The sequence below is a fragment of the Mixophyes fleayi genome, chromosome 1 (genome assembly GCF_038048845.1).
Source record: "Mixophyes fleayi isolate aMixFle1 chromosome 1, aMixFle1.hap1, whole genome shotgun sequence".
NCBI lineage: Eukaryota > Metazoa > Chordata > Amphibia > Anura > Limnodynastidae > Mixophyes > Mixophyes fleayi.
Genome location: NC_134402.1, coordinates 461,127,900 through 461,154,289, shown reverse-complemented (window position 1 = coordinate 461,154,289; position 26,390 = coordinate 461,127,900). Strand labels below are relative to the sequence as shown.

Here is a 26,390-nt window from a genome sequence, read left to right as displayed (position 1 = left end):
AAATCTAAGATTTGAAGCTAATATAATCAATAAGTATGGGATAATATTTAAGTTACTTCCCTTTGTAGGTGATCAGTCATGGTGGGTAAAGAATAATATACTGGAAATCTTTAAGAAGATAATTTATTTAATAGATGGTTGTTAAAATAAAAGGGAACAGATGAATTAAAGGATAATTCAACCATAAATGTATTTTTAGATAATTTTCCCCTCCCACAGTTATAGTGTAAACAGTGTCTAGCAGGAATGGAGAGAGCCGCGGCCTGGTTATGTCACTGGCAGTGTTAGATACGCACTTCTGAATCAACCCTTCCCCTTGTTGTCAGTGAGGGGGGACAGAGTGATGTCCTAGTTGTTGGAAGGGGGATGTTAATATATTTAATATGGAATTCTCCTTTAATACGTGGTTTGGATGTACAGTTGCCATAAATCTACTTTCCCTGTATAAAGCTCTATCTCCAGCAACCTCCTCAAGGGATCATATATCAGAGTCTACTCCACTGATGGGCTACTAATGGCTCTACCTAGGGCTGTAAGTAGAGATTTATGTGGGTAACATACAGTAACACTGGTAACGGTTCACATTCTTCATGGAAACCTCCGGTGATGCTGTCACACAGCTTCCAGAACAGAGACATTTTGTGTAGGATTTCCTCCCCTCTTCTCATCCCTCTTCTCTCTGTCCATCATGTCCCCCTCCTCCTACTTACCTACCAGGGCAGCAGTAACAATCTCCATACCTGCCAACATTATTATTCCCACAGAGGGTAACCCCAGAAATGTGACAGCGCAGCAAGCGTAGATCTCATACCCCACCTGGGGTGATATTCATATAGGTTATACAGCCTGGTACATAAACCTGGTAATGATCTTTTATGTGACCTGGTAACATGTTTATTAGTAATTCACCCTGTATAACAACTCACCATTCTATGGGCCATGTGTCACAATGGATAGGACAGAACATTTCAGTATAATCTACTGTACAAAGAAGGGCAACTAAAATAGTGCATGGCCTACAGCACAAAACTTACCCAGGAAGACTAAAGTATCTTAATATGTATAGTTTGGAGCAGAGGAGGGAAGACATGACAGAAACTGTCATATATATCAAGTTATAACAAGGTACAGGAAACATTCTTCAAAGGAAGAGAAGTATTAGAACACGAGGACATGTAGTGACACTGAGGGGAAGAGAAGTATTAGAACACGAGGACATGTACTGACACTGGGGGGAAGAGAAGTATTAGAACACGAGGACATGTACTGACACTGGAGGGAAGAGAAGTACTAGAACACAAGGACATGTACTGAAACTGGTGGGGAAGAGAAGTACTAGAACACGAGGACATGTACTGACACTGGAGGGAAGAGAAGTATTAGAACACGAGGACATGTACTGATACTGGGAGGAAGAGAAGTACTGGAACACGAGGACATGTACTGACACTGGGGGAGGAGAAGTATTAGAACACGAGGACATGTACTGATACTGGGAGGAAGAGAAGTACTGGAACACGAGGACATGTACTGACACTGGGGGAAGAGAAGTACTAGAACACGTGGACATGTACTGACACTGGGGGGAAGAGAAGTACTAGAACACGAGGACATGTACTGACACTGGGGGGAAGAGAAGTACTAGAACCGAGGACTTGTACTGACACTGGGGGGATGAGAAGTACTAGAACACGAGGGCATGTACTGACACTGGGGGAGGAGAAGTATTAGAACATGAGGACATGTACTGACACTGGGAGGAAGAGAAGTACTAGAACACGAGGACATGTACTGACACTGGGGGAAGAGAAGTACTAGAACACGAGGACATGCACTGACACTGGGGGGAAGAGAAGTACTTGAACACGAGGACATGTACTGACACTGGGGGGAAGAGATGTACTAGAGCACGAGGACATGTACTGACACTGGGGGGGAAGAGAAGTACTAGAACACGAGGACATGCACTGACACTGGGAGGAAGAGAAGTACTAGAACACGAGGACAAGCACTGACACTGGGGGGAAGAGAAGTACTAGAACACGAAGACATGTACTGACACTGGGGGAAGAGAAGTACTAGAACACGAGGACATGCACTGACACTGGGAGGAAGAGAAGTACTAGAACACGAGGACATACAGTTACACTGGGGGAAGAGAAGTACTAGAACACGTGGACATGCACTGACACTGGTGGGAAGAGAAGTATTAGAACACGAGGACATGCACTGACACTGGGGGGAAGAGAAGTACTAGAACACGAGGACATGCACTGACACTGGAGGAAGAAAAGTACTAGAACATGAGGACATGCACTGACACTAGAGGGAAGAGATGTACGAGAACACGAGGACATGCACTGTTACTGGGGGCAAGAGAAGTACTAGAACACGAGGACATGTACTGACACTGGGGAAGAGAAGTACTAGAACATGAGGACATGTACTGACACTGGGGGAAGAGAAGTACTAGAACACGAAGACATGCACTGACACTGGGAGAAGAGAAGTACTAGAAAACGAGGACATGTACTGACACTGGGGAGGAGAAGTATTAGAACATGAGGACGTGTACTGACACTGGGAGGAAAAGAAGTACTAGAACACGAGGACGTGTACTGACACTGGGAGGAAGAGAAGTACTAGAACACGAGGACATGTACTGACACTGGGGGGAAGAGAAGTACTAGAATACGAGGACATGTACTGACACTGGGGAAGAAAAGTACTAGAACACGAGGACATGCACTGACACTGGGGGGAAGAGAAGTACTAGAACACGAGGACATGCACTGACACTGGGGGGAAGAGAAGTACTAGAACATGAGGACATGCACTGACACTGGGGGGAAGAGAAGTAATAGAACACGAAGACATGCACTGACACTGGAGGTAAGAGAAGTATTAGAACACGAGGACATGTACTGACACTGGGGGGGGAAGAGAAGTACTAGAACACGAGGACATGCACTGACACTTGGGGGAAGAGAAGTACTAGAACACAAGGACATGAACTGACACTGGGGGGAAGAGAAGTATTAGAACACGAGGACATGCACTGACACTGGGGGGAAGAGAAGTACTAGAACACGAGGACATGTACTGACATTGGGGGGAAGAGAAGTACTAGAACACGAGGACATGTACTGATACTGGGGGGAAGAGAAGTACTTGAACACGAGGACATGTACTGACACTGGGGGGAAGAGATGTACTAGAGCACGAGGACATGTACTGACACTGGGGGGGAAGAGAAGTACTAGAACATGAGGACATGCACTGACATTGGGGGAGGAGAAGTATTAGAACACGAGGACATGTACTGACACTGGGGGGAAGAGAAGTACTAGAACACGAAGACATGTACTGACACTGGGGGAAGAGAAGTACTAGAACACAAGGACATGCACTGACACTGGGGGGAAGAGAAGTACTAGAACACGAGGACATACAGTTACACTGGGGGGAAGAGAAGTACTAGAACACGAGGACATGCACTGACACTGGAGGTAAGAGAAGTACTAGAACACGTGGACATGTACTGACACTGGGGGGAAGAGAAGTATTAGAACACGAGGTCATGTACTGACACTGGGGGGAAGAGAAGTATTAGAACACGAGGACATGCACTAAAATTGGGGGGAACAGAAGTACTAGAACACGAAGACATGTACTGACACTGGGGGAAGAGAAGTACTAGAACACGAGGACATGCATTGACACTGGGGGGAAGAGAAGTACTAGAACACGAGGACATACAGTTACACTGGGGGGAAGAGAAGTACTAGAACACGTGGACATGTACTGAAACTGGGGGGAAGAGAAGTACTAGAACACGAGGACATGCAGTGACACTGAGGGAAGAGAAGTATTAGAACACGAGGACATGTACTGAAACTGGGGGGGGGAGAGAAGTACTAGAACACAAGGGCATGCACTGACACTGGAGGTAAGAGAAGTATTAGAACAAGAGGACATGTACTGACACTGGGGGGAAGAGAAGTACTAGAACACGAGGACACATACTGGGAGGAAGAGAAGTACTAGAACACAAGGACATGTACTGACACTGGGGCGAAGAAAAGTACTGGAACACGAAGACATGTACTGACACTGGGGGAGGAGAAGTATTAGAACACGAGGACATGTACTGATACTGGGAGGAAGAGAAGTACTGGAACACGAGGACATGTACTGACACTGGGGGAAGAGAAGTACTAGAACACGTGGACATGTACTGACACTGGGGGGAAGAGAAGTACTAGAACACGAGGACATGTACTGACACTGGGGGGAAGAGAAGTACTAGAACACAAGGACTTGTACTGACACTGGGGGGATGAGAAGTACTAGAACACGAGGGCATGTACTGACACTGGGGGAGGAGAAGTATTAGAACATGAGGACATGTACTGACACTGGGAGGAAGAGAAGTACTAGAACACGAGGACATGTACTGACACTGGGGGAAGAGAAGTACTAGAACACGAGGACATGCACTGACACTGGGGGGAAGAGAAGTACTTGAACACGAGGACATGTACTGACACTGGGGGGAAGAGATGTACTAGAGCACGAGGACATGTACTGACACTGGGGGGGAAGAGAAGTACTAGAACACGAGGACATGCACTGACACTGGGAGGAAGAGAAGTACTAGAACACGAGGACAAGCACTGACACTGGGGGGAAGAGAAGTACTAGAACACGAAGACATGTACTGACACTGGGGGAAGAGAAGTACTAGAACACGAGGACATGCACTGACACTGGGAGGAAGAGAAGTACTAGAACACGAGGACATACAGTTACACTGGGGGGAAGAGAAGTACTAGAACACGTGGACATGCACTGACACTGGTGGGAAGAGAAGTATTAGAACACGAGGACATGCACTGACACTGGGGGGAAGAGAAGTACTAGAACACGAGGACATGCACTGACACTGGAGGGAAGAAAAGTACTAGAACATGAGGACATGCACTGACACTGGGGGGAAGAGAAGTATTAGAACAGGAGGACATGTACTGACACTAGAGGGAAGAGATGTACGAGAACACGAGGACATGCACTGTTACTGGGGGCAAGAGAAGTACTAGAACACGAGGACATGTACTGACACTGGGGGAAGAGAAGTACTAGAACATGAGGACATGTACTGACACTGGGGGAAGAGAAGTACTAGAACACGAAGACATGCACTGACACTGGGGGGAAGAGAAGTACTAGAAAACGAGGACATGTACTGACACTGGGGGAGGAGAAGTATTAGAACATGAGGACGTGTACTGACACTGGGAGGAAAAGAAGTACTAGAACACGAGGACGTGTACTGACACTGGGAGGAAGAGAAGTACTAGAACACGAGGACATGTACTGACACTGGGGGGAAGAGAAGTACTAGAATACGAGGACATGTACTGACACTGGGGGAAGAAAAGTACTAGAACACGAGGACATGCACTGACACTGGGGGGAAGAGAAGTACTAGAACACGAGGACATGCACTGACACTGGGGGGAAGAGAAGTACTAGAACATGAGGACATGCACTGACACTGGGGGGAAGAGAAGTAATAGAACACGAAGACATGCACTGACACTGGAGGTAAGAGAAGTATTAGAACACGAGGACATGTACTGACACTGGGGGGGGAAGAGAAGTACTAGAACACGAGGACATGCACTGACACTTGGGGGAAGAGAAGTACTACAACACAAGGACATGAACTGACACTGGGGGGAAGAGAAGTATTAGAACACGAGGACATGCACTGACACTGGGGGGAAGAGAAGTACTAGAACACGAGGACATGTACTGACATTGGGGGGAAGAGAAGTACTAGAACACGAGGACATGTACTGATACTGGGGGGAAGAGAAGTACTTGAACACGAGGACATGTACTGACACTGGGGGGAAGAGATGTACTAGAGCACGAGGACATGTACTGACACTGGGGGGGAAGAGAAGTACTAGAACATGAGGACATGCACTGACATTGGGGGAGGAGAAGTATTAGAACACGAGGACATGTACTGACACTGGGGGGAAGAGAAGTACTAGAACACGAAGACATGTACTGACACTGGGGGAAGAGAAGTACTAGAACACAAGGACATGCACTGACACTGGGGGGAAGAGAAGTACTAGAACACGAGGACATACAGTTACACTGGGGGGAAGAGAAGTACTAGAACACGAGGACATGCACTGACACTGGAGGTAAGAGAAGTTCTAGAACACGTGGACATGTACTGACACTGGGGGGAAGAGAAGTATTAGAACACGAGGTCATGTACTGACACTGGGGGGAAGAGAAGTATTAGAACACGAGGACATGCACTGAAATTGGGGGGAAGAGAAGTACTAGAACACGAAGACATGTACTGACACTGGGGGAAGAGAAGTACTAGAACACGAGGACATGCATTGACACTGGGGGGAAGAGAAGTACTAGAACACGAGGACATACAGTTACACTGGGGGGAGGAGAAGTACTAGAACACGTGGACATGTACTGAAACTGGGGGGAAGAGAAGTACTAGAACACGAGGACATGCAGTGACACTGAGGGAAGAGAAGTATTAGAACACGAGGACATGTACTGAAACTGGGGGGGGGAGAGAAGTACTAGAACACAAGGGCATGCACTGACACTGGAGGTAAGAGAAGTATTAGAACAAGAGGACATGTACTGACACTGGGGGGAAGAGAAGTACTAGAACACGAGGACACATACTGGGAGGAAGAGAAGTACTAGAACACAAGGACATGTACTGACACTGGGGCGAAGAAAAGTACTGGAACACGAGGACATGTACTGACACTGGGGGAGGAGAAGTATTAGAACACGAGGACATGTACTGATACTGGGAGGAAGAGAAGTACTGGAACACGAGGACATGTACTGACACTGGGGGAAGAGAAGTACTAGAACACGTGGACATGTACTGACACTGGGGGGAAGAGAAGTACTAGAACACGAGGACATGTACTGATACTGGGGGGAAGAGAAGTACTTGAACACGAGGACATGTACTGACACTGGGGGGAAGAGATGTACTAGAGCACGAGGACATGTACTGACACTGGGGGGGAAGAGAAGTACTAGAACATGAGGACATGCACTGACATTGGGGAGGAGAAGTATTAGAACACGAGGACATGTACTGACACTGGGGGGAAGAGAAGTACTAGAACACGAAGACATGTACTGACACTGGGGGAGGAGAAGTACTAGAACACGAGGACATGCACTGACACTGGGGGGAAGAGAAGTATTAGAACACGAGGTCATGTACTGACACTGGGGGGAAGAGAAGTATTAGAACACGAGGACATGTACTGAAACTGGGGGGGGGGAGAGAAGTACTAGAACACAAGGACATGCACTGACACTGGAGGTAAGAGAAGCATTAGAACAAGAGGACATGTACTGACACTGGGGGGAAGAGAAGTACTAGAACACGAGGACACGTACTGGGAGGAAGAGAAGTACTAGAACACAAGGACATGTACTGACACTGGGGGGGAAGAAAAGTACTGGAACACGAGGACATGTACTGACACTGGGGGAGGAGAAGTATTAGAACACGAGGACATGTACTGATACTGGGAGGAAGAGAAGTACTGGAACACGAGGACATGTACTGACACTGGGGGAAGAGAAGTACTAGAACACGTGGACATGTACTGACACTGGGGGGAAGAGAAGTACTAGAACACGAGGACATGTACTGACACTGGGGGGAAGAGAAGTACTTGAACACGAGGACATGTACTGACACTGGGGGGAAGAGAAGTACTAGAACACGAGGACTTGTACTGACACTGGGGGGATGAGAAGTACTAGAACACGAGGGCATGTACTGACACTAGGGAGGGAGAAGTATTAGAACATGAGGACATGTACTGACACTGGGAGGAAGAGAAGTACTAGAACACGAGGACATGTACTGACACTGGGGGGAAGAGAAGTACTAGAACATGAGGACATGTACTGACACTGGAAGGAAGAAAAGTACTAGAACACGAGGACATGCACTGACACTGGGGGGAAGAGAAGTACTTGAACACGAGGACATGTACTGACACTGGGGGGAAGAGATGTACTAGAGCACGAGGACATGTACTGACACTGGGGGAAGAGAAGTACTAGAACACGAGGACATGCACTGACACTGGGAGGAAGAGAAGTACTAGAACACGAGGACATACAGTTACACTGGGGGGAAGAGAAGTACTAGAACACGTGGACATGCACTGACACTGGTGGGAAGAGAAGTATTAGAACACGAGGACATGCACTGACACTGGGGGAAGAGAAGTACTAGAACACGAGGACATGCACTGACACTGGAGGTAAGAGAAGTACTAGAACACGAGGACATGTACTGACACTGGGGGGAAGAGAAGTATTAGAACACGAGGTCATGTACTGACACTGGGGGGAAGAGAAGTACTAGAACATGAGGACATGCACTGACACTGGGGGGAAGAGAAGTAATAGAACACGAAGACATGCACTGACACTGGAGGTAAGAGAAGTATTAGAACACGAGGACATGTACTGACACTGGGGGGGGAAGAGAAGTACTAGAACACGAGGACATGCACTGACACTTGGGGGAAGAGAAGTACTACAACACAAGGACATGAACTGACACTGGGGGGAAGAGAAGTATTAGAACACGAGGACATGCACTGACACTGGGGGGAAGAGAAGTACTAGAACACGAGGACATGTACTGACATTGGGGGGAAGAGAAGTACTAGAACACGAGGACATGTACTGATACTGGGGGGAAGAGAAGTACTTGAACACGAGGACATGTACTGACACTGGGGGGAAGAGATGTACTAGAGCACGAGGACATGTACTGACACTGGGGGGGAAGAGAAGTACTAGAACATGAGGACATGCACTGACATTGGGGGAGGAGAAGTATTAGAACACGAGGACATGTACTGACACTGGGGGGAAGAGAAGTACTAGAACACGAAGACATGTACTGACACTGGGGGAAGAGAAGTACTAGAACACAAGGACATGCACTGACACTGGGGGGAAGAGAAGTACTAGAACACGAGGACATACAGTTACACTGGGGGGGAAGAGAAGTACTAGAACACGAGGACATGCACTGACACTGGAGGTAAGAGAAGTACTAGAACACGTGGACATGTACTGACACTGGGGGGAAGAGAAGTATTAGAACACGAGGTCATGTACTGACACTGGGGGGAAGAGAAGTATTAGAACACGAGGACATGCACTGAAATTGGGGGGAAGAGAAGTACTAGAACACGAAGACATGTACTGACACTGGGGGAAGAGAAGTACTAGAACACGAGGACATGCATTGACACTGGGGGGAAGAGAAGTACTAGAACACGAGGACATACAGTTACACTGGGGGGAAGAGAAGTACTAGAACACGTGGACATGTACTGAAACTGGGGGGAAGAGAAGTACTAGAACACGAGGACATGCAGTGACACTGAGGGAAGAGAAGTATTAGAACACGAGGACATGTACTGAAACTGGGGGGGGGAGAGAAGTACTAGAACACAAGGGCATGCACTGACACTGGAGGTAAGAGAAGTATTAGAACAAGAGGACATGTACTGACACTGGGGGGAAGAGAAGTACTAGAACACGAGGACACATACTGGGAGGAAGAGAAGTACTAGAACACAAGGACATGTACTGACACTGGGGCGAAGAAAAGTACTGGAACACGAGGACATGTACTGACACTGGGGGAGGAGAAGTATTAGAACACGAGGACATGTACTGATACTGGGAGGAAGAGAAGTACTGGAACACGAGGACATGTACTGACACTGGGGGAAGAGAAGTACTAGAACACGTGGACATGTACTGACACTGGGGGGAAGAGAAGTACTAGAACACGAGGACATGTACTGATACTGGGGGGAAGAGAAGTACTTGAACACGAGGACATGTACTGACACTGGGGGGAAGAGATGTACTAGAGCACGAGGACATGTACTGACACTGGGGGGGAAGAGAAGTACTAGAACATGAGGACATGCACTGACATTGGGGGAGGAGAAGTATTAGAACACGAGGACATGTACTGACACTGGGGGGAAGAGAAGTACTAGAACACGAAGACATGTACTGACACTGGGGGAGGAGAAGTACTAGAACACGAGGACATGCACTGACACTGGGGGGAAGAGAAGTATTAGAACACGAGGTCATGTACTGACACTGGGGGGAAGAGAAGTATTAGAACACGAGGACATGTACTGAAACTGGGGGGGGGGGAGAGAAGTACTAGAACACGAGGACATGCACTGACACTGGAGGTAAGAGAAGCATTAGAACAAGAGGACATGTACTGACACTGGGGGGAAGAGAAGTACTAGAACACGAGGACACGTACTGGGAGGAAGAGAAGTACTAGAACACAAGGACATGTACTGACACTGGGGGGGAAGAAAAGTACTGGAACACGAGGACATGTACTGACACTGGGGGAGGAGAAGTATTAGAACACGAGGACATGTACTGATACTGGGAGGAAGAGAAGTACTGGAACACGAGGACATGTACTGACACTGGGGGAAGAGAAGTACTAGAACACGTGGACATGTACTGACACTGGGGGGAAGAGAAGTACTAGAACACGAGGACATGTACTGACACTGGGGGGAAGAGAAGTACTTGAACACGAGGACATGTACTGACACTGGGGGGAAGAGAAGTACTAGAACACGAGGACTTGTACTGACACTGGGGGGATGAGAAGTACTAGAACACGAGGGCATGTACTGACACTAGGGGAGGAGAAGTATTAGAACATGAGGACATGTACTGACACTGGGAGGAAGAGAAGTACTAGAACACGAGGACATGTACTGACACTGGGGGGAAGAGAAGTACTAGAACATGAGGACATGTACTGACACTGGAAGGAAGAAAAGTACTAGAACACGAGGACATGCACTGACACTGGGGGGAAGAGAAGTACTTGAACACGAGGACATGTACTGACACTGGGGGGAAGAGATGTACTAGAGCACGAGGACATGTACTGACACTGGGGGAAGAGAAGTACTAGAACACGAGGACATGCACTGACACTGGGAGGAAGAGAAGTACTAGAACACGAGGACATACAGTTACACTGGGGGGAAGAGAAGTACTAGAACACGTGGACATGCACTGACACTGGTGGGAAGAGAAGTATTAGAACACGAGGACATGCACTGACACTGGGGGGAAGAGAAGTACTAGAACACGAGGACATGCACTGACACTGGAGGTAAGAGAAGTACTAGAACACGAGGACATGTACTGACACTGGGGGGAAGAGAAGTATTAGAACACGAGGTCATGTACTGACACTGGGGGGAAGAGAAGTATTAGAACACGAGGACATGCACTGACATTGGGGGGAAGAGAAGTACTAGAACACGAAGACATGTACTGACACTGGAAGAAGAGAAGTACTAGAACACGAGGACATGCATTGACACTGGGTGGAAGAGAAGTACTAGAACACAAGGACATACAGTTACACTGGGGGGAAGAGAAGTACTAGAACACGTGGACATGTACTGAAACTGGGGGGAAGAGAAGTACTAGAACACGAGGACATGCAGTGACACTGAGGGAAGAGAAGTATTAGAACACGAGGACATGTACTGAAACTGGGGGGGGGGAGAGAGAAGTACTAGAACACAAGGAAATGCACTGACACTGGAGGTAAGAGAAGTATTAGAACAAGAGGACATGTACTGACACTGGGGGATAGAGAAGTACTAGAACACGAGGACACGTACTGGGAGGAAGAGAAGTACTAGAACACAAGGACTTGTACTGACACTGGGGGGAAGAAAAGTACTGGAACACGAGGACATGTACTGACACTGGGGGAGGAGAAGTATTAGAACACAAGGACATGTACTGATACTGGGAGGAAGAGAAGTACTGGAACACGAGGACATGTACTGACACTGGGGGAAGAGAAGTACTAGAACACGTGGACATGTACTGACACTGGGGGGAAGAGAAGTACTAGAACACGAGGACATGTACTGACACTGGGGGGAAGAGAAGTACTTGAACACGAGGACATGTACTGACACTGGGGGGAAGAGAAGTACTAGAACACGAGGACTTGTACTGACACTGGGGGGATGAGAAGTACTAGAACACGAGGGCATGTACTGACACTGGGGGAGGAGAAGTATTAGAACATGAGGACATGTACTGACACTGGGAGGAAGAGAAGTACTAGAACACGAGGACATGTACTGACACTGGGGGGAAGAGAAGTATTAGAACATGAGGACATGTACTGACACTGGAAGGAAGAAAAGTACTAGAACACGAGGACATGCACTGACACTGGGGGGAAGAGAAGTACTTGAACACGAGGACATGTACTGACACTGGGGGGAAGAGATGTACTAGAGCACGAGGACATGTACTGACACTGGGGGGGAAGAGAAGTACTAGAACACGAGGACATGCACTGACATTGGGGGAGGAGAAGTATTAGAACATGAGGACATGCACTGACACTGGGAAGAAGAGAAGTACTAGAACACGAGGACATGTACTGACACTGGGAGGAAGAGAAGTACTAGAACACGAGGACAAGCACTGACACTGGGGGGAAGAGAAGTACTAGAACACGAAGACATGTACTGACACTGGGGGAAGAGAAGTACTAGAACACGAGGACATGCACTGACACTGGGAGGAAGAGAAGTACTAGAACACGAGGACATACAGTTACACTGGGGGGAAGAGAAGTACTAGAACACGTGGACATGCACTGACACTGGTGGGAAGAGAAGTATTAGAACACGAGGACATGCACTGACACTGGGGGGAAGAGAAGTACTAGAACACGAGGACATGCACTGACACTGGAGGGAAGAAAAGTACTAGAACACGAGGACATGCACTGACACTGGGGGGAAGAGAAGTATTAGAACAGGAGGACATGTACTGACACTGGAGGTAAGAGAAGTACTAGAACACGAGGACATGTACTGACACTGGGGGGAAGAGAAGTATTAGAACACGAGGTCATGTACTGACACTGGGGGGAAGAGAAGTATTAGAACACGAGGACATGCACTGACATTGGGGGGAAGAGAAGTACTAGAACACGAAGACATGTACTGACACTGGAAGAAGAGAAGTACTAGAACACGAGGACATGCATTGACACTGGGGGGAAGAGAAGTACTAGAACACAAGGACGTACAGTTACACTGGGGGGAAGAGAAGTACTAGAACACGTGGACATGTACTGAAACTGGGGGGAAGAGAAGTACTAGAACACGAGGACATGCAGTGACACTGAGGGAAGAGAAGTATTAGAACACGAGGACATGTACTGAAACTGGGGGGGGGAGAGAAGTACTAGAACACAAGGAAATGCACTGACACTGGAGGTAAGAGAAGTATTAGAACAAGAGGACATGTACTGACACTGGGGGAAGAGAAGTACTAGAACACGAGGACACGTACTGGGAGGAAGAGAAGTACTAGAACACAAGGACTTGTACTGACACTGGGGGGAAGAAAAGTACTGGAACACGAGGACATGTACTGACACTGGGGGAGGAGAAGTATTAGAACACGAGGACATGTACTGATACTGGGAGGAAGAGAAGTACTGGAACACGAGGACATGTACTGACACTGGGGGAAGAGAAGTACTAGAACACGTGGACATGTACTGACACTGGGGGGAAGAGAAGTACTAGAACACGAGGACATGTACTGACACTGGGGGGAAGAGAAGTACTTGAACACGAGGACATGTACTGACACTGGGGGGAAGAGAAGTACTAGAACACGAGGACTTGTACTGACACTGGGGGGATGAGAAGTACTAGAACACGAGGGCATGTACTGACACTGGGGGAGGAGAAGTATTAGAACATGAGGACATGTACTGACACTGGGAGGAAGAGAAGTACTAGAACACGAGGACATGTACTGACACTGGGGGGAAGAGAAGTATTAGAACATGAGGACATGTACTGACACTGGAAGGAAGAAAAGTACTAGAACACGAGGACATGCACTGACACTGGGGGGAAGAGAAGTACTTGAACACGAGGACATGTACTGACACTGGGGGGAAGAGATGTACTAGAGCAGGAGGACATGTACTGACACTGGGGGGGAAGAGAAGTACTAGAACACGAGGACATGCACTGACATTGGGGGAGGAGAAGTATTAGAACATGAGGACATGCACTGACACTGGGAAGAAGAGAAGTACTAGAACACGAGGACATGTACTGACACTGGGAGGAAGAGAAGTACTAGAACACGTGGACAAGCACTGACACTGGGGGGAAGAGAAGTACTAGAACACGAAGACATGTACTGACACTGGGGGAAGAGAAGTACTAGAACACGAGGACATGCACTGACACTGGGAGGAAGAGAAGTACTAGAACACGAGGACATACAGTTACACTGGGGGGAAGAGAAGTACTAGAACACGTGGACATGCACTGACACTGGTGGGAAGAGAAGTATTAGAACACGAGGACATGCACTGACACTGGGGGGAAGAGAAGTACTAGAACACGAGGACATGCACTGACACTGGAGGGAAGAAAAGTACTAGAACACGAGGACATGCACTGACACTGGGGGGAAGAGAAGTATTAGAACAGGAGGACATGTACTGACACTAGAGGGAAGAGATGTACGAGAACACGAGGACATGCACTGTCACTGGGGGCAAGAAAAGTACTAGAACACGAGGACATGCACTGACACTGGAGGGAAGAGAAGTACTAGAACACGAGGACATGTACTGACACTGGGGGAAGAGAAGTACTAGAACATGAGGACATGTACTGACACTGGGGGAAGAGAAGTACTAGAACACGAAGACATGCACTGACACTGGGGGGAAGAGAAGTACTAGAAAACGAGGACATGTACTGACACTGGGGGGAAGAGAAGTATTAGAACACGAGGACATGCACTGACATTGGGGGGAAGAGAAGTACTAGAACACGAAGACATGTACTGACACTGGGGGAAGAGAAGTACTAGAACACGAGGACACGTACTGGGAGGAAGAGAAGTACTAGAACACAAGGACTTGTACTGACACTGGGGGGAAGAAAAGTACTGGAACACGAGGACATGTACTGACACTGGGGGAGGAGAAGTATTAGAACACGAGGACATGTACTGATACTGGGAGGAAGAGAAGTACTGGAACACGAGGACATGTACTGACACTGGGGGAAGAGAAGTACTAGAACACGTGGACATGTACTGACACTGGGGGGAAGAGAAGTACTAGAACACGAGGACATGTACTGACACTGGGGGGAAGAGAAGTACTTGAACACGAGGACATGTACTGACACTGGGGGGAAGAGAAGTACTAGAACACGAGGACTTGTACTGACACTGGGGGGATGAGAAGTACTAGAACATGAGGACATGTACTGACACTGGAAGGAAGAAAAGTACTAGAACACGAGGACATGCACTGACACTGGGGGGAAGAGAAGTACTTGAACACGAGGACATGTACTGACACTGGGGGGAAGAGATGTACTAGAGCACGAGGACATGTACTGACACTGGGGGGGAAGAGAAGTACTAGAACACGAGGACATGCACTGACATTGGGGGAGGAGAAGTATTAGAACATGAGGACATGCACTGACACTGGGAAGAAGAGAAGTACTAGAACACGAGGACATGTACTGACACTGGGAGGAAGAGAAGTACTAGAACACGAGGACAAGCACTGACACTGGGGGGAAGAGAAGTACTAGAACACGAAGACATGTACTGACACTGGGGGAAGAGAAGTACTAGAACACGAGGACATGCACTGACACTGGGAGGAAGAGAAGTACTAGAACACGAGGACATACAGTTACACTGGGGGGAAGAGAAGTACTAGAACACGTGGACATGCACTGACACTGGTGGGAAGAGAAGTATTAGAACACGAGGACATGCACTGACACTGGGGGGAAGAGAAGTACTAGAACACGAGGACATGCACTGACACTGGAGGGAAGAAAAGTACTAGAACACGAGGACATCCACTGACACTGGGGGGAAGAGAAGTATTAGAACAGGAGGACATGTACTGACACTAGAGGGAAGAGATGTACGAGAACACGAGGACATGCACTGTCACTGGGGGCAAGAGAAGTACTAGAACACGAGGACATGCACTGACACTGGAGGGAAGAGAAGTACTAGAACACGAGGACATGTACTGACACTGGGGGAAGAGAAGTACTAGAACATGAGGACATGTACTGACACTGGGGGAAGAGAAGTACTAGAACACGAAGACATGCACTGACACTGGGGGGAAGAGAAGTACTAGAAAACGAGGACATGTACTGACACTGGGGGGAAGAGAAGTATTAGAACACGAGGACATGAACTGACATTGGGGGGAAGAGAAGTACTAGAACACGAAGACATGTACTGACACTGGGGGAAGAGAAGTACTAGAACACGAGGACATGCATTGACACTGGGGGGAAGAGAAGTACTAGAACATGAGGACATACAGTTACACTGGGGGGAAGAGAAGTACTAGAACACGTGGACATGTACTGAAACTGGGGGGAAGAGAAGTACTAGAACACGAGGACATGCAGTGACACTGAGGGAAGAGAAGTATTAGAACACGAGGACATGTACTGAAACTGGGGGGGGGAGAGAAGTACTAGAACACAAGGACATGCACTGACACTGGAGGTAAGAGAAGTATTAGAACAAGAGGACATGTACTGACACTGGGGGGAAAAGAAGTACTAGAACACGAGGACACGTACTGGGAGGAAGAGAAGTACTAGAACACAAGGACATGTACTGACACTGGGGGGAAGAAAAGTACTGGAACACGAGGACATGTACTGACACTGGGGGAGGAGAAGTATTAGAACACGAGGACATGTACTGATACTGGGAGGAAGAGAAGTACTGGAACACGAGGACATGTACTGACACTGGGGGAAGAGAAGTACTAGAACACGTGGACATGTACTGACACTGGGGGGGAAGAGAAGTACTAGAACACGAGGACATGTACTGATACTGGGGGGAAGAGAAGTACTTGAACACGAGGACATGTACTGACACTGGGGGGAAGAGAAGTACTAGAACACGAGGACATGCACTGACACTGGGGGGAAGAGAAGTATTAGAACAGGAGGACATGTACTGACACTGGGGGAAGAGAAGTACTAGAACATGAGGACATGTACTGACACTGGGGGAAGAGAAGTACTAGAACACGAAGACATGCACTGACACTGGGGGGAAGAGAAGTACTAGAAAACGAGGACATGTACTGACACTGGGGGGAAGAGAAGTATTAGAACACGAGGACATGAACTGACATTGGGGGGAAGAGAAGTACTAGAACACGAAGACATGTACTGACACTGGGGGAAGAGAAGTACTAGAACACGAGGACATGCATTGACACTGGGGGGAAGAGAAGTACTAGAACATGAGGACATACAGTTACACTGGGGGGAAGAGAAGTACTAGAACACGTGGACATGTACTGAAACTGGGGGGAAGAGAAGTACTAGAACACGAGGACATGCAGTGACACTGAGGGAAGAGAAGTATTAGAACACGAGGACATGTACTGAAACTGGGGGGGGGGAGAGAAGTACTAGAACACAAGGACATGCACTGACACTGGAGGTAAGAGAAGTATTAGAACAAGAGGACATGTACTGACACTGGGGGGAAAAGAAGTACTAGAACACGAGGACACGTACTGGGAGGAAGAGAAGTACTAGAACACAAGGACATGTACTGACACTGGGGGGAAGAAAAGTACTGGAACACGAGGACATGTACTGACACTGGGGGAGGAGAAGTATTAGAACACGAGGACATGTACTGATACTGGGAGGAAGAGAAGTACTGGAACACGAGGACATGTACTGACACTGGGGGAAGAGAAGTACTAGAACACGTGGACATGTACTGACACTGGGGGGGAAGAGAAGTACTAGAACACGAGGACATGTACTGATACTGGGGGGAAGAGAAGTACTTGAACACGAGGACATGTACTGACACTGGGGGGAAGAGAAGTACTAGAACACGAGGACATGCACTGACACTGGGGGGAAGAGAAGTATTAGAACAGGAGGACATGTACTGACACTAGAGGGAAGAGATGTACGAGAACACGAGGACATGCACTGTCACTGGGGGCAAGAGAAGTACTAGAACACGAGGACATGCACTGACACTGGAGGGAAGAGAAGTACTAGAACACGAGGACATGTACTGACACTGGGGGAAGAGAAGTACTAGAACATGAGGACATGTACTGACACTGGGGGAAGAGAAGTACTAGAACACGAAGACATGCACTGACACTGGGGGGAAGAGAAGTACTAGAAAACGAGGACATGTACTGACACTGGGGGGAAGAGAAGTATTAGAACACGAGGACATGCACTGACATTGGGGGGAAGAGAAGTACTAGAACACGAAGACATGTACTGACACTGGGGGAAGAGAAGTACTAGAACACGAGGACATGCATTGACACTGGGGGGAAGAGAAGTACTAGAACATGAGGACATACAGTTACACTGGGGGGAAGAGAAGTACTAGAACACGTGGACATGTACTGAAACTGGGGGGAAGAGAAGTACTAGAACACAAGGACATGCAGTGACACTGAGGGAAGAGAAGTATTAGAACACGAGGACATGTACTGAAACTGGGGGGGGGAGAGAAGTACTAGAACACAAGGACATGCACTGACACTGGAGGTAAGAGAAGTATTAGAACAAGAGGACATGTACTGACACTGGGGGGAAGAGAAGTACTAGAACACGAGGACACGTACTGGGAGGAAGAGAAGTACTAGAACACAAGGACATGTACTGACACTGGTGGGAAGAAAAGTACTGGAACACGAGGACATGTACTGACACTGGGGGAGGAGAAGTATTAGAACACGAGGACATGTACTGATACTGGGAGGAAGAGAAGTACTGGAACACGAGGACATGTACTGACACTGGGGGAAGAGAAGTACTAGAACACGTGGACATGTACTGACACTGGGGGGAAGAGAAGTACTAGAACACGAGGACATGTACTGATACTGGGGGGAAGAGAAGTACTGGAACACGAGGACAGGTACTGACACTGGGGGGAAGAGATGTACTAGAGCACGAGGACATGTACTGACACTGGGGGGGAAGAGAAGTACTAGAACATGAGGACATGTACTGACATTGGGGGAGGAGAAGTATTAGAACACGAGGACATGTACTGACACTGGGGGGAAGAGAAGTACTAGAACACGAAGACATGTACTGACACTGGGGGAGGAGAAGTACTAGAACACGAGGACATGCACTGACACTGGGGGGAAGAGAAGTACTAGAACACGAGGACATACAGTTACACTGGGGGGAAGAGAAGTACTAGAACACGAGGACATGCACTGACACTGGAGGTAAGAGAAGTACTAGAACACGAGGACATGTACTGACACTGGGGGGAAGAGAAGTATTAGAACACGAGGTCATGCACTAACATTGGGGGGAAGAGAAGTACTAGAACACAAAGACATGTACTGACACTGGAAGAAGAGAAGTACTAGAACACGAGGACATGCATTGACACTGGGGGGAAGAGAAGTACTAGAACACAAGGACATACAGTTACACTGGGGGGAAGAGAAGTACTAGAACACGTGGACATGTACTGAAACTGGGGGGAAGAGAAGTACTAGAACACGAGGACATGCAGTGACACTGAGGGAAGAGAAGTATTAGAACACGAGGACATGTACTGAAACTGGGGGGGGGGGGGAGAGAAGTACTAGAACACAAGGACATGCACTGACACTGGAGGTAAGAGAAGTATTAGAACAAGAGGACATGTACTGACACTGGGGGGAAGAGAAGTACTAGAACACGAGGACACGTACTGGGAGGAAGAGAAGTACTAGAACACAAGGACATGTACTGACACTGGGGGGGAAGAAAAGTACTGGAACACGAGGACATGTACTGACACTGGGGGAGGAGAAGTATTAGAACACGAGGACATGTACTGATACTGGGAGGAAGAGAAGTACTGGAACACGAGGACATGTACTGACACTGGGGGAAGAGAAGTACTAGAACACGTGGACATGTACTGACACTGGGGGAAGAGAAGTACTAGAACACGAGGACATGTACTGACACTGGGGGGAAGAGAAGTACTTGAACACGAGGACATGTACTGACACTGGGGGGAAGAGAAGTACTAGAACACGAGGACTTGTACTGACACTGGGGGATGAGAAGTACTAGAACACGAGGGCATGTACTGACACTGGGGGAGGAGAAGTATTAGAACATGAGGACATGTACTGACACTGGGAGGAAGAGAAGTACTAGAACACGAGGACATGTACTGACACTGGGGGGAAGAGAAGTACTAGAACATGAGGACATGTACTGACACTGGAAGGAAGAAAAGTACTAGAACACGAGGACATGCACTGACACTGGGGGGAAGAGAAGTACTTGAACACGAGGACATGTACTGACACTGGGGGGAAGAGATGTACTAGAGCACGAGGACATGTACTGACACTGGGGGGGAAGAGAAGTACTAGAACACGAGGACATGCACTGACATTGGGGGAGGAGAAGTATTAGAACATGAGGACATGCACTGACACTGGGGGAAGAGAAGTACTAGAACACGAGGACATGCACTGACACTGGGAGGAAGAGAAGTACTAGAACACGAGGACATACAGTTACACTGGGGGGAAGAGAAGTACTAGAACACGTGGACATGCACTGACACTGGTGGGAAGAGAAGTATTAGAACACGAGGACATGCACTGACACTGGGGGGAAGAGAAGTACTAGAACACGAGGACATGCACTGACACTGGAGGGAAGAAAAATACTAGAACACGAGGACATGCACTGACACTGGGGGGAAGAGAAGTATTAGAACAGGAGGACATGTACTGACACTAGAGGGAAGAGATGTACGAGAACACGAGGACATGCACTGTCACTGGGGGCAAGAGAAGTACTAGAACACGAGGACATGCACTGACACTGGAGGGAAGAGAAGTACTAGAACACGAAGACATGTACTGACACTGGGGGAAGAGAAGTACTAGAACATGAGGACATGTACTGACACTGGGGGAAGAGAAGTACTAAAACACGAAGACATTCACTGACACTGGGGGGAAGAGAAGTACTAGAAAACGAGGACATGTACTGACACTGGGGGAGGAGAAGTACTAGAACACAAGGACATGCACTGACACTGGGGGGAAGAGAAGTACTAGAACACGAGGATATGTACTGACACTGGGGGGAAGAGAAGTATTAGAACACGAGGTCATGTACTGACACTGGGGGAAGAGAAGTATTAGAACACGAGGTCATGTACTGACACTGGGGGAAGAGAAGTACTAGAACACGAGGACATGCATTGACACTGGGGGAAGAGAAGTACTAGAACACGAGGACATACAGTTACACTGGGGGGAAGAGAAGTACTAGAACACGTGGACATGTACTGAAACTGGGGGAAGAGAAGTACTAGAACACGAGGACATGCAGTGACACTGAGGGAAAAGAAGTATTAGAACACGAGGACATGTACTGAAACTGGGGGGGGGGAGAGAAGTACTAGAACACAAGGACATGCACTGACACTGGAGGTAAGAGAAGTATTAGAACAAGAGGACATGTACTGACACTGGGGGGAAGAGAAGTACTAGAACACGAGGACACGTACTGGGAGGAAGAGAAGTACTAGAACACAAGGACATGTACTGACACTGGGGGGAAGAAAAGTACTGGAACACGAGGACATGTACTGACACTGGGGGAGGAGAAGTATTAGAACACGAGGACATGTACTGATACTGGGAGGAAGAGAAGTACTGGAACACGAGGACATGTACTGACACTGGGGAAGAGAAGTACTAGAACACGTGGACATGTACTGACACTGGGGGGAAGAGAAGTACTAGAACACGAGGACATGTACTGACACTGGGGGGAAGAGAAGTACTTGAACACGAGGACATGTACTGACACTGGGGGGAAGAGAAGTACTAGAACACGAGGACTTGTACTGACACTGGGGGATGAGAAGTACTAGAACACGAGGGCATGTACTGACACTGGGGGAGGAGAAGTATTAGAACATGAGGACATGTACTGACACTGGGAGGAAGAGAAGTACTAGAACACGAGGACATGTACTGACACTGGGGGGAAGAGAAGTACTAGAACATGAGGACATGTACTGACACTGGAAGGAAGAAAAGTACTAGAACACGAGGACATGCACTGACACTGGGGGAAGAGAAGTACTTGAACACGAGGACATGTACTGACACTGGGGGGAAGAGATGTACTAGAGCACGAGGACATGTACTGACACTGGGGGGGAAGAGAAGTACTAGAACACGAGGACATGCACTGACATTGGGGGAGGAGAAGTATTAGAACATGAGGACATGCACTGACACTGGGAGGAAGAGAAGTACTAGAACACGAGGACATGTACTGACACTGGGAGGAAGAGAAGTACTAGAACACGAGGACAAGCACTGACACTGGGGGGAAGAGAAGTACTAGAACACGAAGACATGTACTGACACTGGGGGAAGAGAAGTACTAGAACACGAGGACATGCACTGACACTGGGAGGAAGAGAAGTACTAGAACACGAGGACATATAGTTACACTGGGGGGAAGAGAAGTACTAGAACACGTGGACATGTACTGACACTGAGTGGAAGAGAAGTATTAGAACACGAGGACATGTACTGACACTGGGGGGAAGAGAAGTACTAGAACACGAGGACATGTACTGAAACTGGGGGGGTAGGAGAAGTACTAGAACACAAGGACATGCACTGACACTGGGGGAAGAGAAGTACTAGAACACGAGGACATGTACTGACACTGGAGGTAAGAGAAGTATTAGAACAAGAGGACATGTACTGACACTGGGGGGAAGAGAAGTACTAGAACACAAGGACATACACTGACACTGGGGGAGGAGAAGTATAAGAACACGAGGACATGTACTGATACTGGGAGGAAGAGAAGTACTAGAACACAAGGACACGTACTGGGAGGAAGAGAAGTACTAGAACACAAGGACATGTACTGACACTGGGGGGAAGAAAAGTACTGGAACACGAGGACATGTACTGACACTGGGGGAGGAGAAGTATTAGAACACAAGGACATGTACTGATACTGGGAGGAAGAGAAGTACTGGAACACGAGGAAATGTACTGACACTAGGGGAAGAGAAGTACTAGAACACGTGGACATGTACTGACACTGGGAGGAAGAGAAGTACTAGAACACGAGGACATGTACTGACACTGGGGGGGAAGAGAAGTATTAGAACACAAGGACATGTACTGACACTGGGGGAGGAGAAGTATTAGAACATGTGGACATGTACTGACACTGGGAGGAAGAGAAGTACTAGAACACGAGGACATGTACTGGCACTGGGGGGAAGAGAAGTACTAGAACCTGAGGACATGTACTGACACTGGGGGAGGAGAAGTACTAGAACACGAGGACATGTACTGATACTGGGAGGAAGAGAAGTACTAGAACATGTACTGACACTGGGGAGGAGAAGTATTAGAACATGAGGACATGTACTGACACTGGGGGGAAGAGAAGTACTAGAACACGAGGACATGCACTGACACTGGGGGGAAGAGAAGTATTAGAACAGGAGGACATGTACTGACACTAGAGGGAAGAGATGTACGAGAACACGAGGACATGCACTGTCACTGGGGGCAAGAGAAGTACTAGAACACGAGGACATGCACTGACACTGGAGGGAAGAGAAGTACTAGAACACGAGGACATGTACTGACACTGGGGGAAGAGAAGTACTAGAACATGAGGACATGTACTGACACTGGGGGAAGAGAAGTACTAGAACACGAAGACATGCACTGACACTGGGGGGAAGAGAAGTACTAGAAAACGAGGACATGTACTGACACTGGGGGGAAGAGAAGTATTAGAACACGAGGACATGCACTGACATTGGGGGAAGAGAAGTACTAGAACACGAAGACATGTACTGACACTGGGGGAAGAGAAGTACTAGAACACGAGGACATGCATTGACACTGGGGGGAAGAGAAGTACTAGAACATGAGGACATACAGTTACACTGGGGGAAGAGAAGTACTAGAACACGTGGACATGTACTGAAACTGGGGGGAAGAGAAGTACTAGAACACAAGGACATGCAGTGACACTGAGGGAAGAGAAGTATTAGAACACGAGGACATGTACTGAAACTGGGGGGGGGAGAGAAGTACTAGAACACAAGGACATGCACTGACACTGGAGGTAAGAGAAGTATTAGAACAAGAGGACATGTACTGACACTGGGGGGAAGAGAAGTACTAGAACACGAGGACACGTACTGGGAGGAAGAGAAGTACTAGAACACAAGGACATGTACTGACACTGGTGGGAAGAAAAGTACTGGAACACGAGGACATGTACTGACACTGGGGGAGGAGAAGTATTAGAACACGAGGACATGTACTGATACTGGGAGGAAGAGAAGTACTGGAACACGAGGACATGTACTGACACTGGTGGAAGAGAAGTACTAGAACACGTGGACATGTACTGACACTGGGGGGAAGAGAAGTACTAGAACACGAGGACATGTACTGATACTGGGGGGAAGAGAAGTACTGGAACACGAGGACAGGTACTGACACTGGGGGGAAGAGATGTACTAGAGCACGAGGACATGTACTGACACTGGGGGGGAAGAGAAGTACTAGAACATGAGGACATGTACTGACATTGGGGGAGGAGAAGTATTAGAACACGAGGACATGTACTGACACTGGGGGGAAGAGAAGTACTAGAACACGAAGACATGTACTGACACTGGGGGAGGAGAAGTACTAGAACACGAGGACATGCACTGACACTGGGGGGAAGAGAAGTACTAGAACACGAGGACATACAGTTACACTGGGGGGAAGAGAAGTACTAGAACACGAGGACATGCACTGACACTGGAGGTAAGAGAAGTACTAGAACACGAGGACATGTACTGACACTGGGGGGAAGAGAAGTATTAGAACACGAGGTCATGCACTAACATTGGGGGGAAGAGAAGTACTAGAACACAAAGACATGTACTGACACTGGAAGAAGAGAAGTACTAGAACACGAGGACATGCATTGACACTGGGGGGAAGAGAAGTACTAGAACACAAGGACATACAGTTACACTGGGGGGAAGAGAAGTACTAGAACACGTGGACATGTACTGAAACTGGGGGGAAGAGAAGTACTAGAACACGAGGACATGCAGTGACACTGAGGGAAGAGAAGTATTAGAACACGAGGACATGTACTGAAACTGGGGGGGGGGGAGAGAAGTACTAGAACACAAGGACATGCACTGACACTGGAGGTAAGAGAAGTATTAGAACAAGAGGACATGTACTGACACTGGGGGGAAGAGAAGTACTAGAACACGAGGACACGTACTGGGAGGAAGAGAAGTACTAGAACACAAGGACATGTACTGACACTGGGGGGGAAGAAAAGTACTGGAACACGAGGACATGTACTGACACTGGGGGAGGAGAAGTATTAGAACACGAGGACATGTACTGATACTGGGAGGAAGAGAAGTACTGGAACACGAGGACATGTACTGACACTGGGGGAAGAGAAGTACTAGAACACGTGGACATGTACTGACACTGGGGGGAAGAGAAGTACTAGAACACGAGGACATGTACTGACACTGGGGGAAGAGAAGTACTTGAACACGAGGACATGTACTGACACTGGGGGGAAGAGAAGTACTAGAACACGAGGACTTGTACTGACACTGGGGGGATGAGAAGTACTAGAACACGAGGGCATGTACTGACACTGGGGGAGGAGAAGTATTAGAACATGAGGACATGTACTGACACTGGGAGGAAGAGAAGTACTAGAACACGAGGACATGTACTGACACTGGGGGGAAGAGAAGTACTAGAACATGAGGACATGTACTGACACTGGAAGGAAGAAAAGTACTAGAACACGAGGACATGCACTGACACTGGGGGGAAGAGAAGTACTTGAACACGAGGACATGTACTGACACTGGGGGGAAGAGATGTACTAGAGCACGAGGACATGTACTGACACTGGGGGGGAAGAGAAGTACTAGAACACGAGGACATGCACTGACATTGGGGGAGGAGAAGTATTAGAACATGAGGACATGCACTGACACTGGGGGAAGAGAAGTACTAGAACACGAGGACATGCACA

General features: G+C 48.1%; 1 protein-coding gene across 8 annotated transcripts in view; it reads left to right on the top strand.

Moving 5' to 3' along the window:
* The window catches only part of LOC142102719 (NACHT, LRR and PYD domains-containing protein 3-like), a 175,939-nt gene that overhangs the window by 26,432 nt on the left and 123,117 nt on the right, over positions 1-26,390 (top strand). The gene's annotated exons all lie outside the window — the stretch shown is intronic.